The sequence below is a fragment of the Delphinus delphis genome, chromosome 11, assembly GCF_949987515.2.
Source record: "Delphinus delphis chromosome 11, mDelDel1.2, whole genome shotgun sequence".
NCBI classification, from domain to species: domain Eukaryota; kingdom Metazoa; phylum Chordata; class Mammalia; order Artiodactyla; family Delphinidae; genus Delphinus; species Delphinus delphis.
This window is the reverse complement of record NC_082693.1, coordinates 18,496,027-18,516,469: the sequence shown is the minus strand read 5'-3', so window position 1 is coordinate 18,516,469 and position 20,443 is coordinate 18,496,027. Positions and strand designations below refer to the sequence as shown.

At 39.6% G+C, this 20,443-nt stretch overlaps 1 pseudogene; it reads left to right on the top strand.

Moving 5' to 3' along the window:
- The first annotated feature begins 4,424 nt into the window (after positions 1-4,424).
- LOC132434247 (poly(A) polymerase alpha-like) lies at positions 4,425-14,999 on the top strand (annotated as a pseudogene).
- The last annotated feature ends 5,444 nt before the right edge of the window (positions 15,000-20,443 follow it).

Sequence of the window (20,443 nt, the reverse complement as noted above, 5' to 3'; positions counted from 1 at the left end):
ATGGTTTTAGACAGAACCAAATATCCAAAAATTTTTGGCATGGACCAAATGTCTGCTAACCATACAATTCAACAAGAAGATGAAAAAAAAGTAGAAGGGGAGAAATAACCATCGATGAATAACCAGTGGTAGTACTATTTGGGGAGAACGACTTTAAACCAAAATTATTCATGTTCCCAGTAGAAGAAGCTGTATAGAAATATAAACCAAAGTCACACAAAATGAAGGCTACATAAAAGCCTTAGAGAAAGTCAGAGTTCTTTGGTCTATTCCTAATTTCCAGAAAATACGTTTACAAATGGTCAGGCAACTGAGCATCTGAGATCTAATTGTGTCACATCTAACAAACTGGTTTGATGTTCTCCTTTTAGAAAAGCAGATGGAGTCGTCTAAGACTATGAGAAACCCCTGAAGAAAGATGTGACAGTCTGAGGAACAGACTTAAACTAATGTTTAAAAAATAAATGCTTTCGTGAATTAGCAAGGATTTTGCAATCCAGATCTAAATGAGATTTTCATCATTCTGTAAACAATGCCGCAGTAATTTTCTGGTTTTCAAGAAGGAAAAAGGACAAGAATTTAAGAAGTTAAATAAAGAGCAATTGATGGGAAGGAATTCAGCACGAAGGCAACATCAAGGAAAATGGCTTTAGATAGCTTTTCTTCTATTAAAAATGTCTTTAAAATACAGGGCAATGCAGAGAATAACATAATAAACACTTATGCATCTACTACATAGTTTTAATAAACGCTCATATTTTGTCACACTTGCTTCAAGTCACTTTTGAGAGAAATAAAACCTTATAAATACAGTTGAAGTTCCCTCTATTCCCCTTCCTGCCTCCCCTCTTTATTACAAAATTCATTATTATGAGTTTCGATGTGTACTACATCTATTGCATATGTATGCAGTATAAAAATAGATAGTACCCCAAACGCCCAGCCTATATTTAAGTAGATAACCAACAAGGACCTACTGTATAGCACAGGGAACTCTGCTCAATATTCTGTAATAACCTGAATGGGAAAAGAATTTGAAAAAGAATAGATACATGTACAACTGAATCACTTTGCTTTACACCTGAAACTAACACAACATTGTAAATCAACTTTACTCCAATATAAAATAAAAATTTTTTTAAATAAAAAAATAGTACCGTATATACAAGTATATATATGAACTATGTGTTGCATTAAAATACAGACTGGAAAAACACCAAACTTGTATATCTCATGTAATTCATATATCTCATGTACTTTCAAAATATATTCTTAAAATTGCTTTTAAACTAAGAAATTTCAGAGTTAGTTGACATGGCTAAAAACCAGTGGCCATTTCTTCTTGGAAAATAAGAAAAGAAACAAAATTTAGAGCAAGGACTTTGTTATAGTGAATTCTGAAAGCTATTTTATAAATTCTGAGAAGATACCAAGAATGAAAAGGGATTTCAAAGGTGGTGATGTGACCAAAAATTCTACAAAGAAGCTCACGTTTTATAAATTTGAAATGTGGCTTCCCTGGTGGCACAGTGGTTGAGAATCCGCCTGCCAACGCAGGGGACACGGGTTCAAGCCCTGGTCCAGGAAGACCCCACATGACGCAGAGCAACTAAGCCCATGCGCCACAACTACTGAGCCTGCGCTCTAGAGCCCGTGAGCCACAACTACTGAGCCTGTGTGCTGCAACTACTGAATCCCGCATGCCTAGAGCCCATGCTCCGCAACGAGAAGCCACCACAATAAGAAGCCCACGCACTGCAACGAAGAGTAGCCCCTGCTCACCGCAATTAGAGAAAGCCCACATGCAGCAACGAAGACCCAACACAGCCAAAAATAAATAAATGAAATAAATAATTTTTTTAAAAAAGAGAGAGAAAGAAATGAAACAAGTCCAAAACAGATTTCAAAGGTGAACCCAGGTACTATAAAAGATTATGGTGGCTCATTGAATTCTCTTCCATGCATGCTAAGCTACTCTCTGGGAATAATTTACACAGCTTTGGAAATGACAATAACTCTTCAAACCTCTAGGGTACTGTTTAGTTAGTTATTATCTGATGTACTAAATTTTCTTAGCACCTAAATTATTCTCACAACATCAGCTATTCCCTGAGATTAAGTTATGGCCTCCAAAAACCATACAGTTTTCTGATTACTTAAGTGTTCATGTGACTTTCAAATGTGCTCAACTTATTCACAGAAGTAATTTAGGCCACCTAGAAAATCCACCTAAACAAGTGAAATTCACTCTGATGCCACTGTGTCCTTATGCTTAAAGACAACAGCATGAAGAAGGTCAACCTGATATATGCAAGCCTATTAAAGAGAGAATCTATTGACTGTACCACCAGTCCAAATGGCCATTATGATTGGCAAGCAAAGCCAACTGAATAAAGAATGTTCACTTATGGCTTTTATGTAGTCAGAGCTTTAGTAAGTTATAAATGCTCTGTAAGTCTGGCTCGTGGTCAGACTTCCTGGGATCATTAACAGTCCCCTGATAATTTTATCAGAAAGAGAGGTATCGATCCCAGTATTTCAGCCAAATTCTAAGTTACAGAATTATAGCCAACTCTTCCCAAATACCCTCAGATTAAGTGATATATTCTGCGAGGATAACCACCCCGCGCTTCTAATGTGCTTCTCCCGACCCACGCCTCTTTGGGAGGCCAAAACCAACTCCTGCTGGCCCAATTCAGTAGCACAGAAGCCTTGATGGATTCACAGAAGCCTCCTCTCCCATCACATACTCAACAAAGAATGAACCTATTTTAATCCTTTTTTAGCAAGAAATGTGTTTTCAGTCATTCCACTGGCAGGATCAACTGAACATGGCATGGACAGATACTTAATTTACAACCACCTGATTTCTCTACAGACCTTCCCAGGAGCAACTGAGAGAAGACAAAGTGTAAGGAGCAAAGTTGTGAGCTTCGACTCCTGCTGGAAGAAGAGAAAATCATCAGCCTAACTGTTATTCCCCTTGGAAATCAACATCAGCTTTACTGGTTCAGAAAACACCAAACAATTACATTATTTTAGCCAACTGAGAAATCTGATCATTACTTTTTCCCTAAGAACACCTAGGGGAGATCATCTCTAAAGGGGTGTAAACTAACATGGAGTAAAGTGGTCCAGCAGGTGAGGAAACTGTGGTGTCCCACCAGTCTGCAGGATAACTTGGGATGAGAAACCATGGACTAGGTGATTTTTTTCAAAATCATTATATGTCTTATAATTTTGTCAACAGGAAACTAAATAATAGAGTATTTATTTGTTTGACTTCATTTGAAAACTCAGTTGATTCAATGAGAAAAAAATGAACGAGCCACGGTTTGGTAAAACATAGGTTTTAATCCCGTATGCATTAACAGGTTAACAGAGTTTTGGTTTTCATACGCTTGTTTTGTATCATGTTTATATAGCTCAAGCTACCTATAAACTCTAGGGTGGGATTCTTCAGTAATAAAGATTAGAGGCATTGTTATTGTGGGAAATAATATAAATGACCACAGCTCAGAAGGCATTAATGCAATTCCTATGCATATAAACTATAGCATAGTTGGCTGTGAAACATAAATACATCTAGTTAACACATAAGCACATTTTGAGGGTCTAAAAAATCATCTTTTCTCTTTTTAGGCGATACTGACACTCATTAGCACCTTTGAATATAATTTCATGTGATTTAATTTTCTTATTTATAAAACCGTTTCCAGGTGTGATTATTGTTCATCCACCACAAGATATATTTTTTAAAATAAAAACTGACAGCACTCACTTCCAAAATTTATATATGCTGGTAGGGATTTTGTTAATGTAATTTTTTTGGTGTTTGGTTATACTCTCTAAAATGTTTGCAAAGTTAAAAAAATTAAACTCCAAAGTCCAGGTACTTTCCATTAACACTATTCACAATTTCTTTGTGGATTATAACTACATAACCCAAGGTGATGCCTGGTAATTCTTTCTCAAGTTCCTTTTCTTATTCTGCATAACCAGAAACCCCAAAGACAGGGAGAAATAGCATCTTCGATATAACTGTGGGCTCACTGTTAGCAGAGCAAACTGTGACAGCAGAGTCTGAAAGAATTACTTCAGAAGGAGGGTCCTGAAAGTGAGAAAACTCAGGAAACTTTCAGACAGCCTTTATCGATTTGTGAATCCAGACAACAAAAGTACAACAAGCTATCCCCAGGACTAAAGAACTCCAGAAAGGTGTTCCACTTTAGGTTAAGATACAGGTGCAATCATTCATTCATTCAATATTTACTGAATACCTATTAGGTAAGGTACTAGGTAGCAGTGATCCAAGGATGAAAAGGATGGGTCTCTGCTCCAGTCTAGTGGGGGAGACAGATGTACAAGGGATTTGCCTGTGGTGGTTAAGATTGGGTGTGGTAGATGAGCTCATCCTGGGAATGATGGGTATTCCGGGTAACAGTCAGGCCTGCTCTGTAGGAATATCCATGTTAAAGAACAATCAAGAGCAAAAGACACTAGCCTCTGGGCTCCTCTTGCGACTGAGCACCAGAGTCTGCCGGCAGAGACCCTGTAGTCTCTGGCTTAGAAATTCTCCCCCTTGCGTTATGAGACCATGAGTTCCTAGAGGACACCCCCAAACAAAGGGGCCTGGTGGGCCTTTCTGCCTACTGCATTGTTTATCCTTTCTCATAATTAAACCTTCTTCTAGTCCTACAACGTAATATTTGCAAATGGAGAACACCTGGCTATCCAACATGATGAATTTTCCAGGCTTCTGGGGAAAGAGCTGTTCAAGCCAAAAGAAATCTAACATGTCCCTAGAAAGGAACCCAAGCCCTTCACAATATGAATACACAGGCGCAAGGGTTAAATGTATAATGTATATTCAGCACAGAGAAAGCATGAATATTGTGTGTGTGTGTGTGTGTGTGTGTGTGCGCGTGTGTGTGTGTAACCATAGAATTCTAAGCTTGTAGGTTGTGCTTTACATCTATATCATATGTTATCCAGATACCAGTTGTATATTATAAGCTGCATATGCAATACCATATGGACACCATAAAATATCACATGTGGTGTCAGGATCATTTTACATTTAGTGCATGATTAAAATGTCATATTATATACCTATCTTCTCTGTGTGTACATGGATTTGTCTCACAAATTGCTTTTATTATCAAATTCAGATATCAATCAAAGTCAAAGTCTCTTTATTGAGATTTAATAAAAAGCAATATGGAAACGTGAATACAGTTTCATTTTTTTCCCTAGATTTTTCTGCCATGCAGCATTTAACACTGGTGCAGCTGTCAATACCCATTCATCTGCTATCGGGCAGCTTTTTCCTTTCACTCACTGTGACATTTTTAAAGTGGCAAAAAAAAAGAGCTTAAAACAGCATATTTGTCACTTTTTTCTTTCTAGTGACCTTTTAAGCACTAGGAAAAATTACCCTATATGTACTAAACGCTTTAATCATTCCACATACATTTCACAATAGTGCTTTCTATAGGGGTATCCTTTAATTAAGTTTAAGAAATTTACATTGTACTTACTGCTGTTCATTTAATTATTCAAAAATTTAAACATAAGAAAACCTCATAGCTCTTAGCTATGGCAACCGTGTGATGCAACTGTAATCTATATTAAGAATCATTTTTCATAAGGAGAATTTCAGAAATAACTTGTACATACCCTCGGCTTCCAGCCTTTAAGTCCTGATAAATTGCTACATGAAGTACTTTTCTTCAGTATTTAAGAAATTTAAGAATTTAAATTTAAATCTAGTGAAGAAAAACAAACTGTCTTCATGTTTCCATATTGCTTTTTATTAAATTTAATAAAAATTAAGAAATTTAAAAATTAAGAAATTTAAGGAAAAAGATATATGGATGGTGAGACATCACAGTGAACACTTGGAGGAGGAAGATGTTAAGACTGATTCTCAACCCTATTTTGGATCAGCTGTGAGACCTTGAGGGAGTCACTGTGCATCTCTGATGGCACCTAGTATCTCATCGTGTGCAAAATAAGATACTGATAGCCACTTCTCTCCATCACAATGTGATTGTGGGGACCAAATTAGCAAGTATCTGTGAATATGCCCTGAAATCTATAAAAAATGAAGAGCAACATGACTTTTAGTTCAAAAACAGATATTCTCTGTTTTAGAAGTTGGAGAAATTTAAAATTCTTGTAACACACCAGAAAGAAGTCCAAGGGTTAAAACAAGCTAAAATATCGACATTGGCAGTACATTATTTTAAAGCTAGTGTCCTTTCTAAAAGCAGAAACAGGGCTTCCCTGGTGGCGCAGTGGTTGGGAGTCCGCCTGCCGATACAGGGGACATGGGTTCGTGCCCCGGTCCAGGAAGATCCCACATGCCGCGGAGCGGCGGGGCCCGTGGGCCATGGCTTCTGAGCCTGCGCATCCGGAGCCTGTGCTCCGCAACGGGAAAGGTCACAACAGGGAGAGGCCCGCGTACCGCAAAAAAAAAAAAAAAAAAAAACAGAAATACTGCTGTACCTGCTATATAATGGCATTAAAAACTGCAAAGAGTAATAACTCTGGATTGCCCATTTAGTCTCATTTTTATTCTTTTCACTCTTACTATGATTGGCGTGTCTTTAGAAGTGAACAGGTCTCACCGACATAGAAAACAAACTTATGGTTACCAAAGGGGAAAGGTGGGGAGGGATAAATTAGGAGTTTGGGATTAACATAAACACACAACTATATATAAAATAGATAACCAACAATGACCTACTATATAACACAGGGAACTATAACCAACGGTTTGTAATGACCTATGAGGGAAACGAATCTGAAAAAATAAGATATATACATATATGTATAACTGAATCACTTTGCTGATACACAACACTGCAAATCAATTATATTTCAATTAAAAAAAAAAGGAAGTGAACAGGTCTTTCTCCTACCCTCGCTACTCTGTGACCCTGATAATCTAAAGTGAATGGGCTGAGCACCCTAGGACAGAATATCTACGTCACCACTTAGCAGTCAGTCACCAAGAGTAACCTAGCTTCTCAAAGCGTGTCTCTGCAAAAGAGAACGTAATACCTATCCCAGAAGGTTCTTTGGAGTCATAAATAATGTATATTCAGGGTCTGGTATACGATAAGCTCTGCAGAAATGGTATTTATCACTGTTTTTCTGGCAAGAAATCTCTTAACCGCACTTGGCTCTATCGGTAACGTGGAGGACTTACTGATTTTGAAGTTCAGCAAGAATCCAGCCAGGGTTCTAGAACGTTGCTGTGGTAGCGCTCCGGCGCCACGTGAGGACCAAGGGGAAGGAGGAGAAGCAGTGAAGGCGGCAGGGTCTGAGGTGGGAGCGGGGGCGGGGGTGGGCACAGACGCGGGGCTGAGGCGCGGACCCGGGTCTGAGGCGCGGACTCGGGGCTGAGGCCCGCCCTCTCTCCCTTCCGCCTCAGTGGCCACGCCCAGGGCGGAAGTGGCCGCCGTACTACGCGGTGATCATGGCGAGCGCAGCCGCGGCAGAAGCACCATGGCGTCATCTGTCCCATCAGTTTAGCATCCCCCAAGGCATCTGACCGCCTACTTACACAGAAACTAATTGCCACTCAAGTCCTTTGGGGGTTTTGGGAGAGGAAGAGAACCGCAGCGCAGGATTTTCATTTGGGGAAAATTAAATAACCTGGTAAGAGTTTTTACGTTTGGATCTTATAGATGAGGAGTACCTACGAAAGGTACCGATACGGATGCGTTGTGTGTTGCCCCAAGACATGATGATCGAAGCGACTTTTTCACCTCATTCTATGATAAGTTGAGATTACAGTGAGAAGTAAAAGATGTAGGAGCTGTCGAACAGGCATTTGTAATAAGTTATCAAGCTGTGTTTTCATGGGATAGAGATTGATATTTTGTTTGCCAGATGAGCACTGCAGACTTTTCCAGAAGACTTGGACTTAAGAGATGACAGTCTGCTTAAAACTTTAGATGCAAGATACATAAGAAGTCTTAACGTTTCAGGGTAACTGATGAAATTTTACATGTAGTACTAAACATTGACAACTTCAGGTTAACCCTGAGATCTATCAAACTGTGGGCTGAATGCCACATCTATTCCAATATATTAGGTTTCCTCTGTGGTGTTTCCTGGGCTATGCCAGTAGCAAGAACTTGCCAGCTTTATCCAAATGCAATAGCATCAACTCCTGTACATAAATTTTTCTTGGTATTTTCTAAATGGGAATGGCAAAAGCCAGTCCTATTGAAACAACCTGAAGAATGCACTCTTAATTTGCCTGTATGGGACCCAAGGGTTAGTGTATTATTTTTTCCCCTAGAAATTCACACTGTGCAATAACAAATAAAAATCATCTGCAGGGCTTCCCTGGTGGCGCAGTGGTTGGGAGTCTGCCTGCCATTGCAGGGGACACGGGTTCGAGCCCTGGTCTAGGAGGATCCCACATGCAGTGGAGCAACTAAGTCTGTGCGCCACAACTACTGAGCCTGCACTCTAGAGCCTGTGCGCCACAACTACTGAAGCCCGTGTACCTAGAGCCTGTGCTCCGCAACAGGAGAAGCACCACAATGAGAAGCCTGTGCACTGCAGCAAAGAGTAGCCCCCACTCACCGCAACTAGAGAAATCCGTGTGCAGCAACGAAGACCCAACACAGCCAAAAATATACATAAATAAATAAATAATTTTTAAAAAAATCATCTGCAAAAACTTCAGGGAGACTTCCCATCCTGTTACCTATGAGTGGACATTACACTTTCTTTCAGTCTCAACTATAATTGCCCTCTGAAGTGAGAAGTGTAATTATGTACCCTGTGAACTACATTTAATTGTACATAATTTGTAATATCAAGGTCACTAACTTTTTAATTCAGTCTATACAGAACTACCTTGTAAGTAAAAGTTGCATGGGCATTTGTGCTTAAAAAATAATTATAAAAAGATACTTAAAAAAAAAAAAAATCCAGCCAGAATCAAGATGCAGTTCTCAGACCCCCCTGGTGGCGCAATGGTTAAGAATCTGCCTGCCAATGCAGGGGACATGGGTTTGCGCCCTGGGCCAGGACGAGCCCATATGCCGCGGAGCAACTAAGCCTGTGCACCACAACTACTGAGCCCACGTGCCACAACTACTGAAGCCTGTGCGCCTAGAGCCCATGCTCCGCAACAAGAGAAGCCACCGCGATGAGAAGCCCGTGCACCTCAACGAAGAGTAGCCCCCGCTCGCCGCAACTAGGGAAAGCCCACACACAGCAATGAAGACCCAACACAGCCACAAATAAAAATAAATAAATAAATTAATTATTTTAAAAAGAGATGCAGTTCTCCCCATCCTTCAAGTAGTCCTCTTGAAGGTCTCCTCATTGGCTTTGTCATCCTGGTAAAGCAAGGGCTGGGAAGGACAGCCCTCCCCTCAAGGCCAAGGATCACTGTTAGTTTGCAACCTCAGGAATTTGGTTGGTTACCTGGGTGAAATTTAAAATTGGCCCCCCTACCCAGAGGAGAGACCAATGAAACAGGCAGACCACTCCAGATTGGTAGGTGGCAGGTGTAATCAGCAAGGGAGATTACTTAGGAGGCTTGTCTTAGGACCACAAGATGAGTAGGTCTCTGCACCTGCTGGCGGGAATCTTAAAAATGTATATAGAGGCCTTAATTATGTTCAGTCATGTATGTACCATCCAGATGGTCTCAACAATATCTTACCCCTCAAGGCTGTGTCCTTGAAATAGCTCCTAGTGTGGAAATGGTGGGTGAAATGTACATTCCAAAGACAAGGGAGAGGGCTGGGAGCCTCCAATTGCCCGCATCCAACTGGCAGGTCAACCTTGACAATCGTGACGTCTTTATTCCCTCGCCATCATCTTATACGGACAGGGAAGTGGGACAGTGGGCTGGCATCACGCCTGGTAGTAATCGGACTGTTCTAATAGAGTGCACTAAACATCGTTAAGGAAGGGGAGTACTAGGGTCACTTGAAGCCATCATGTCAGGGAGGTTTGGAACAGAAAATTGGGCTGGGTCTTAAAGGATGAATGAAATTTGCCAGTCTGGCAGGACTGAGGAGAAAGATTTCCTAACAAATACAACAGTGTGTCCAAATCGCAGAGAAATGAAATGGCGTGATGGTTCCCTGTGCGAAGTCTGATTTGAGAGCAGACGGAGATCAACAGAGACTGTCTCGTGGCACCATCCTGAGAAGTCTAGGTTTTATCCTCTCTTCTGCAGGGACCCAATGAAATGTTGAGTAGGGAAGCAACTTTCCCAGATTTGTGTTTTAGAAAGATCATTGAACATTTGTGTAGAGAATGGGTTGGCGGGAGTGGGGTGGGGAGAGTGCACAATGAGAGATTAATTGGTAGACTTTGGAATGGTCTAGACAGGAAATAGTGTGCGCCTGAACTAAAGCAGTACCGGTGTAGTGGGAGAAGAGGACAAGTAGGAAATGGAATCAACAGAACATAGTGAATGAATCTAAGGAGTGGGAAGGAGAGAGGAGCTGAGTTTCCTAGTTTCCTGACTGGGGTGCTGGACTGGACAGTGGACAGAGTAAACATAATGAAATGATATGTTTTTCAAGGTGGAAATGCTCAAACACGAATACATCAGAAAACATAATGAAGTAGTCCTATGTTTGCACTTATCTACAACAAGTGTTTAGATTTAAAACACACTTTTGTTTCTATTTGACATCTTGAAATAAAGGCTAAACAACTCTATTCCTATATACTTTAAATCACTTTGAATGTGCAATAGCTACAAAAACTAGGCCATCTTCTGGGCAATGATACGCTGTTCCAAATTGGGAGATAACTCGGTAATATTATGTCATGCTTGATAATGTTCTCACCAAAATGTGACATAATTTCCCTTCCACTTACATCGTAGTTGCATTCTTAGAAAATTCTGTATATGTTTACATGGTAAAAATTTACTGTATGTTCATAGGTAAAATGGTGTTACATTCCAGGCTTAGAAAGTTGTAAACAGCGTTTTTTCACTTACATGGGTGCCTATTGGGAACATCTGAAGTTGTACAGAATACAGGACCATTCTTTATGTGAGACTGTTCTGGTATTACAAAATCTTGAGTGTCTCTGCCTCTCCATATGCTGTGGTGACACTTAAGCCACTGAAGCACCTAAATCATTGGGACAATTCAAAATATTCCCAACAAATTTCCTAAACATTCCCCAGGGGATGTATCACTCTGACCCCACTGAGAACTAGTATGCTTGGGGAATGTTCCAGAGAGAACACCACAGCATCTTCTTTCTCAGCATCTGTGGGCACCATTTCAGCCCAGAAATTAAAAATCAACTACCTGTAAAGGGAACTTTGATCCTGATAATTGAGAAATTTTCGTAGGTTTGACTCAAACTGTACAAGACACACTCATGTTTAATCAGAAAGTATGAGAAGGAAAAAACCAATATCTTATCCATTCTTTAGTTTTTAGAAGAAGTCTCATCTCTGCCTCTGAGTGTTGGTGGGACCTTAGGCAATTCATGAACTGTAACAGGACCTGCTAGTCCAGGGGGAGAGTTAGGGGCGAGATATGGAGAATGACCCTGGCTTTACTTTATGGCTGCCCTTACCCACTGGTTTGTTTAATCCAGCGGCGTGTTGGAGTCAGCTTGCGCCGGCTTTTGAGAGCCAATCTAAACTTTGTGGAATTTGTGAGCTGGTTGACAATATATTAGAAACTTGAAATTGACCATGACGATAGTATTTAAATCATGGAAATTGGAAGACACTACAAATCAGTCCTCTCCCCACCACCCGGAGCCAGTGGTTAAGCATTTACCAGCACCCCACTGATTGAAGTTCTCCTCTATCCTGTAGGAAAGGGAAAGGTTGTCCCTGGGAAGGCATCATACAAAAGCCCATCCTCTACATCCCAGCTGGTCTCACAGGCTGCTCGTTATAACTTTAGTGCTTGGTGGTAATGCTTATGTGTTAGTTGTGAACACCTCAGTGCTGTTTCTCTGAAGCATCTGTACAAGAGTCTGTGCTGAGCACTGATGTAAGCAGCTAAAATGACTTGCCCCAAACAGACACCTTTGGGAGATGCTAGCACTTCAATCTGGCAAGGAGTGCATTCCAGCCCTCCCCTAATCCTCTTACAGCAGCTAAGTTTTACTCAAAGCTTCAGCTTGGGTATAAAAGCAGACTCACTCCTTCACTCAGTCGGCTGCCCCGGCAAGACCAAGCTTGGGGAAAAGCCACAATTGCCTCCAAAGCAACTTGAAAAGGGCAAATCCCTGAGCTTCAGTTTCTGGGCCAAAAAGAGTTAAGAGTTTTGTCAGCCCCGAGTCACTAGAGGCTTCAGAAGTCCGTCAAATCTGCCGACTCAACACTTTTTGCTTTAAATAGGAAAGATGCCAACTGAAGTTGAATGACATGAATGACAAAAGAGATTTCCAGGGAGTGGAAAAACTAAGGAGAGTGTCCGGAAAAAGAATATGTAGGGATAGTAATTCAAACAATCTAACAGCGCTTTTACTAGCTATTCTGCCTCCTTTCTCCACCCTGTCCTCTGAGCTAAGTATTATTTTGTCTATTTTACAGGTGGCAAAATTAGATTGGTCAGATAAATAAGCGAGTTCCAGGACACTTGGAGAAATCAGAACTAAAATTCTGGTCTTCCAAGATCTTCCTCTCAATCACTCTGACTCTAGAAACGTGTTCCCTATTTGGTAACATGAAGACAACAGAACTAAAATATCCCTTGAACCTCATCCATGCTTAGGCTTTCATGTACATGAACTCCTTTTAAAATAGTTGAAAATAGTCAAACATCCATTTAGTTCAATTGAATTCTAGTACATCTTTTAAAAATCAATATAAGCGACAATAACTCATATGTTATTTGATCCTTATTTTTTTCTCTTTTCCTTTTTTAAAGCAACTTTATTGAGATATAAAACATGCAATAAGCACAGTAAGTGTACAATGTGAGAAATTTTACATACATATAAATCCATGAAACCACTATCACGTTCAAGGTAATGATACTTCTATCACTCCCAAATTTCCTCATGCCTTTTCTAATTCCTCTCACTTACTCATCCCACCTACCCTCTCAGGCAACACCTGATCTGCTCTGTCAATATAGATAAGTTTTCATGTTCAAAGTTTTATCAAAATGGACTCGTACAATATGTACTCAATATCTGGACTCTTTCATAGAAATTTTGGGATATATCTATGTTGTATAGATCATTAGTTCCTTCCATTTTATTTTTAAGTAACATTCCATTGTATGAATATGCCACGATTTGTTTATCCATTCACCTATTGAAGGACATTTGGCTCTTTTCCAGTTTGGGGTTTTTACAAATAAAACTGCTGTGAACATGCATGTAGAAGTTCTTTGTATGGACATATGATTTCTTTTCTCTTAGGTTAATACCTTAGAGTGGAATGGCTGGGTCATATGTAAGTGTATGTTGAATTTTTAAGAAAGTTAAACTGCCAAACTTTTCCAAAGTGGCTTTACCATTTGACATTCCCAACAGCATAGTTTGAAAGTTCTAGCTGCTCCACATCCTGGTCAACACTTAATATACCAATCTTTTTAATTTAGCCAACTAATAGGTGTGTAGTGGAATCTCATTGTGGTTTTAATTTGCATTTTCCTGATACATAGTGATATTAAGGATCTGTTCATGTATTTAGTTGCCATGCATGTAGCTTCTTTGGTTAAGTCTGTTTAATTTTGTTGCCCATTTTTAACTGTGTTATTTTCATGTTATTGAGTCTTGAGAGTTTTCTGCATATTGTGGATACAGTGCTTTAGCAGTTATATGCTTTGCAAATATTTTCTCCCAGCTTGTGGCTTGTCTTCTCATTCTTTTCTCCTTTGGAGAGAAGTTTTTTAATTTTGATGAGGTTGAATTTATTAATATTTATTTTATACATCATATTTTTTGTGTCATAGCTAATAAATCTTTATCTAGCCTAGTGTCACAAAGATTTTTACTTTTGCTTTCTTCTGGATGTCTTATCGTTTTAGATTTTACATTTAAGTCTCTGATCCATTTTGAGATTTTGAGTTAACTTTTGTATATGGCATAAGGTTTGAACTGGTTTGTTCTGGTTGTTTTGCATATAGATATCCAGTTATTCCAGCACAATTGTTGAAAAGACTATCCTTTCTCCACTAAATTCTCTCTGCACCTTTGTCAAAAATCAATTGTCCATATATGTGTGAGTCTGTTTCTGGACCTTTCTGGTTCATTGATCGTTCTTTTCTATCTTTACACTATTACCATAGTTTATTGATTACTGTAGCTTTATAAGTCTTGAAATTAGGTGATATTAGCCTTCTAATTTTGTTTTTCTTTTTCAAAGTTATTTTGGCTCTTCTAGGTCCTTTGCATTTCCATGTGAATTTTAGAGTCAGTTTGTCAATATCACACACACACAGCCTGCTAGGGTTTTGATTGGGTTTGTATTGATTCTGTAGACCTCTTTGGAAAGAACTGACAACTGTATTTCTATATATGTGCAACAAACGTTCAAAATTTTAATATTAAAAATAATATCACTTACAATAGCATCAAAAATATGAAACACTTAAGAATAATTATGATAGAAGATGTGAAAGACCTGCTCACTGAAGAATACAAGACATTGCTGAGAGAATCACAGACCTAAATAACCTGGACAATATAACTTGTTCATAAGTCAGAAGACTCAATATTGGAATGATTTCTTCTTCCCTTTAATAATAGAAACTATTGTACTTTCACTTCTCTTGGAGGTAGATGTGGCCATTTGACTATGTTCTGCCTGAAAGAATCTGAGCAGAAGAAGTATGTGTAACCTCTGGGTCATATCTTTTTTGCTTTCTGTTTTTCCCTTCCAGGGGGCTAGGGAGGATGGAGACAGCACTCGACAACAGTGCCTCTTCAAGTCTAGTCCCCTGACCAGCAACATCAGTATCACTTGGGAGCTTTTTAGAAATGCAGATTCTCAGTCCCCACCCCAGACATACTGAATCAGAAACCCTGGTCTTGGGGTCCAGCATTCTGTGTTTTAAAAAGCCCTCCAGGTCTGACACAGGCTAACGTTTGAAAACTGCTGCCCTCGGGAATGCAAAGCATCAAGTAGGACCTAGTTGGCTGATATCCTCACTGAGCAGAGTTGCCTACTCTCCCTGGACCACCAGCTTACCTTCACCCTCTTATATGATGGAGAAATAAACTTCTCTTGCTTGAGACTTTTATCTATATATTTTTGCTCTTCTGAAATTTTTTTATTGGAGTACAGTTGATGTAGACTTTTGTAATTTTTGTCTATTTGTTATACCATCCCTAACTATGCCCCCTTCTTTCCTCCTTGTGGTATTATCCTGTCCTTGTATCAGGGAAGATTCTCTTTTAGGATATTCTGTTTACCTCAATGATATCAAGAGCATCACTTCATGTCAAGGATTGTATAGGATTGTACACTGAAGGGTACATCATAATAATAGGTAGTACCTTTCCTATATAAATTCTGATACTTTGAAAAGTTGGATAAATAATAAAGTTACATAAAAATGCTATAGTCAAAGAGATATAAATTATCATATACAAGTCAGTCTTAAAAATTAATATATGAAACATGCCATTTCCCTTTTTGCATAATTTCTCTTCTTTTTCTCTAACTTTGAAGAGGAGCTATGAGGATTTTCCTTTCCCTTCAAAGTATTAACTTTTTCAATCCACTCCTATCATGTAGGTACTTTAGTCATCAACAGCAGCAAGAATTACCCTGAAGACTTGTGCAAACGAATTGAGAAGGTATGAATAGCCCTAGTTGCTGAAAGTAAAAGAAAAATACTTCACATAATATTCACACTTGACTGTCCTAATCAAATCCTCAAGCAGGAAAAAAGAGAAAGAAATATGATGTAGAAAAAAATTCGTATTATTTTAATCATTTAGGTAGATAGAGAGAAACTTTTAGTCATACATATGTATATGTGTGTGTAGATAGATATCATAGATAGATAGATAGATACTTCCCAAAATATAGTGAAATACAGCCTAACTGTATTTCGTCAACTCTTGATGAAAATTTTTCAATGATCCATCATGAAGCCCTTCTTATGATGCTTGAATGAGCCTGTCAAAACCTTGAATACTTCCTAGTGACAGGAGATTCAAGTGTTCACAGCTCATTCAATAATCCACTTATTTGTTGAGCACCTACTCTGTACCAGGCAGCCTCTTCAATGTTTGAACAGCTATAATTGTTTAAAAGTTCTAACTCATGTCGAGATGAAATCCTCCTGTAAAGAGCTTCAACACCTCTTAAAGAGCTTCAACACAAAGTGTTTCTCCATTGCAGAAACACAGTGTACTGGGAGTTGGGGACAGCGACACAACTGCCTCTAGGGACCTCACAGTGTCATGCGAGCAGGGGTAGGACATCTGACGGTGGAATAATAAATGCCAGTACACAGACATACAAAGTGCTCTCTGAGAAACTGGATGCAGAAGCCACTACCTCTGCTAAGGGAGTGGTCAGAGAAGGCTTCAAAGAGAGCATGGTATTAGAGAAAGGGTGAAAAGGACTCAAAAGAAAAAGAACATTCCAGGTCCAAGGAATAGTATAAATACAAGCCTGGAAGCCTAAAAGAGCACAACATATTTGGAAACTTCAAGTGGCTCCGTATGTCCCGAATAAAAGGTTGTGGAGCAGACGATAAGACTGGCAGAAGTCTGTTAGAGGCAAATTAGGAAAACACTTGTTCTTCGTGACAAGGAGTTTGAACTCCAGGCTATGGGGAATCAGTAAAGAATGTTAAATGAGGAAGTGACATGATTGACATTCTGTTTTTAAATTTTATTAATCAGCTTTGTTTTAAGCAGATGTGGTGTATAATTCCCTAGAATTTTTTAAAAAATTTTTATTTTATATTAGAGTATAGTTGATTTACAACGCTGTGTTACTTTCAGGTGCACAGCAAAGTGACTAAGTTATACATAGACATATATCTATCCTTTTTCAAATTCTTTTCCTATTTAGGTTATTACAGAATATTGAGCAGAGTCCCCTGTGCTATACAGTAGGTCCTTGTTGGTTATCTGTTTTATACATAGTAGTGTGTATATGTCAATCCCAAACTCCCAATTTATCCCTCCCCCCCTTTTCCCTTTGGTAACCATAAGTTTATTTTCTGATTTGAAAAATTACTCTGACTGAAGTTGAGGATGAACCAGAGAAAGGAGAAAACATAAGAAAGAATAGAGAGGAGACCTGTAAATGGTTTGTTTCTTCCCCTTTCCCTCTCCTACCTTCTCTCTGTTCCTTCTGAAATAGGAAATATGTCTAAACAAAGGTGATACGTGTGAGGAAGAGATGAACCAACAGATTTCAGAGGTAAGGAAGTAAAATCATCATCAGTACTTTTTGACCAGTCCAATATGGGAGGGAGAAGGCTCTAAGTCTGCCCCCTGGGGCATCACAGAATTCTTCCCTATGATAAATCTTCAGTCATTTGAGAATAATTACCACATTCTTTCCCTCACCACTCAAAAAAGCACTCCTCTTCGAACTAAGAACAATAAAATGCCATTCCCCATCCTACTGTCCTCCAGTGCTTTGATTAGGTAAAGAGGGTGCCTTATCTAAAATTCCTCAACTCAACAATATACCCAAACTCAGTAAGTAGATAAATGCATTCTTCTTCAGCCTATAGGTATTTACACCAGCCAAAACATCTCCCTCACTGTTCAGCTGTCAAGAAAATATATTAATGCTTCTAAATCAAGAACAAAAATAAAATCACTCAGAAATAAGTTTAACATTTCATATTTTTGGCACTTAAAATATTCCTCTATTTGTGCTATCCTGAGCATATGACTTGCAAAGTGAAGTAGCCATAAATCAGGCTACTCTAATACCGCTCCTCGCAGACATTTGTCAGGAAAAATAATTAACATACTGGCTAAGAGAACACTAATAAAGCAGTGTATTGCATTTCATTTGGTCCTTATTCGACAACAGCAAAGAGTTCCAAAGCAAAAGACAAAGAAAATTAGAATGATCATTATCCTATACCCTGTCCTATTGATGAAGCACATTCTTGATGCTGGCAAAACTCCTGGACCTGATCTTTATTTTTTAACCTACTGATTCTTTTCCGTCAGTGACAGACTTGTTCTGCCACAAGAGATGGGTTTCCAACTTGGCCTGAGGGAGGCATGTGGGTTAGAAACAATATTGTCATTGGCCTACTTTTGGCAAGATTGGTGGAAAATCAAACAACTGTTATGTTTTGGAGTTGTGGGCTAATAGTGCCCTCTGTTTTCCATTTTAGCTCCCATCAACAGAATTACCAGATGGCTAAGAAGCCACTATAATAGAGGTAATGTTCCAATATAGTGGGAAAAGACCAACCCAATAAACACGCTAACATTTATCTAGTCACTTAAAATAGCAATCTAAATGTTTAAACATAAATTTTGTTAAAAGAATACATAGCAGAAACTCTTGAAGCCTCACTCCTTTCACCAGAATACTTGGTCTTTTTAGAGCAATATATTCATTGCAGATGCCAGCACTCTCAAAATATCTCATCCATCCTCCAAAATGCCAAACCTTATAACCCAGTGGACCACAATCACCTGCAAGATTTGTAAGACTCTTCCTAAACCCCCCAGAGATTCTGAGTCAGTGGGTCTATGATACAGCATAAGAATCTGTAATTTTAAAGAATTTTTCCAGATGACAGGGGAACCATTTAGAGAAGTGTGAGGTCTACCTCTGGGAGAAATTTTTAAATAAGGGTGTTGGACAGGGAAGCAATCATTTGGGTGGATTTTCAGTTTACATATATCCTCTCCTCCCACCCACAGGTTTCTTCATGCCTCCTAGTGGATGGAGGGTGAAGTACTCAGGGTGGATGTGATCCCTTGATGCTCTTTGGAATAAAGAATCATGGAACTGCTTGGAGGAAAAACAAAAACAAAAAGCTTCCTCTCTTCAAGTGTGAACATGTAAAACTAGTAGGATTCAATTATAGAACCACTGTTTTCTTCAACACCCTCAATTTTGGTTCATTCTATGGGGTTAATGCTTCCTCTGCTCCCGAAAGAAATTCTGGGAAGATGGAATTAGTTTTTCCAGGCATTCTCAGATAAGAAAGTTGTTTTGTCTGAAAAAGAGTCTCATAATTGAAAGTCAAAATTACAGAATTTAAAGCTAAAATTTCCCTCCTCCCCCTGTTCGGACCTGCACTCCCAATGGGGACCCACACATTCAACCTTTTCTCAATTTCCCCCTCTTGCTTCTCCCTTTCCTCCATCTCATTCAGTCAGCTTCCTCTCCCCTACGCAAGATTGAAGGTGGAACTGGGGTCAGGAGAGGGAAGGGAGAAGAGGTAAGGACACAGAGAGGAGGTCTTGCCTGACTAAAACCGATGCAATCTGCCACTGGCTCCCTCTGGCTGGCTACTGTGTAAAGCTGACTCACTCATGAGGTGCATGAGTGTTCTTTGTGGAGCTCCTGCCCTCACTGAGACCTGTCACAACACAGAACTAGGAAAATCGCTTTGCTCTGGCTCCTGGCTCACAGGTCCTGCAGCAGCTCCTGACTTCCTGCCGCCTTTCTCGATGAGCTCTCTTGCCCTACCCGCCCCAAGTGCTTGGGCAGGATTCAAGGCAATCCAAGACCAGCTTTCTTTCTCACAGGTGGCCCACATTTGATCCATGGAAAAGACTCATGTCATTCTCTGTCCCATCATCCAAGCGGGGAGCTCTAACCAGAGAATCTTGCTTTTAGGTGCTTAAAGCATGTGTCAGACATCGGTCAACTCTGCCCCGTGAACAACAGGAAACCAATGTATTCCTTTGAAGCACATTTTGCTTGACTTAAAGCAAGAAGAAGCCTCTCCTACTTCATCTCCATGAGGAAAGGGGATGAGCAACATACTAAAAACTCTCTCTAAAGAGTCCTCTCTTATATCTCCAACTAAGTCCTCTCAATCTCTCCAACTTCTTTCATAGACTGGCGCCAGATGATCTGCAAAATCAGTCCATAACTACCATCTTCTCAAAATGTGTCTAAGTGAGGCTGCACCTCACTTGGCATGCAGTGCTCCTATTGTCTTGCGGCCTCAGGGATTTAAAGAGTTCCCTTTTACATTCGGGTGGCTAAAATCCTAGTCTTTTAGGCTGCCAAACTGAGAAGGGCAATGAATTTCCATTAGAGGATCTGAACATGCCCTGCATTCACTTGGCCCTTTGACATTTGAAATCTGGGCAGACTGGCAGGTCCCATTTGCCAAGGAGCAATTACTTCTGTAGTAATTAGGTCTGAAATCATGTTGCCTCTTTGAATCAAAAGCAGTTATCTGCACGATATAACATTCAACCAGTGCAGACACAGAAGAGAAAATAAACAGCCAATGTTTCTTCCACCAGATGCAGCACTGAATTTCACACAGATAAA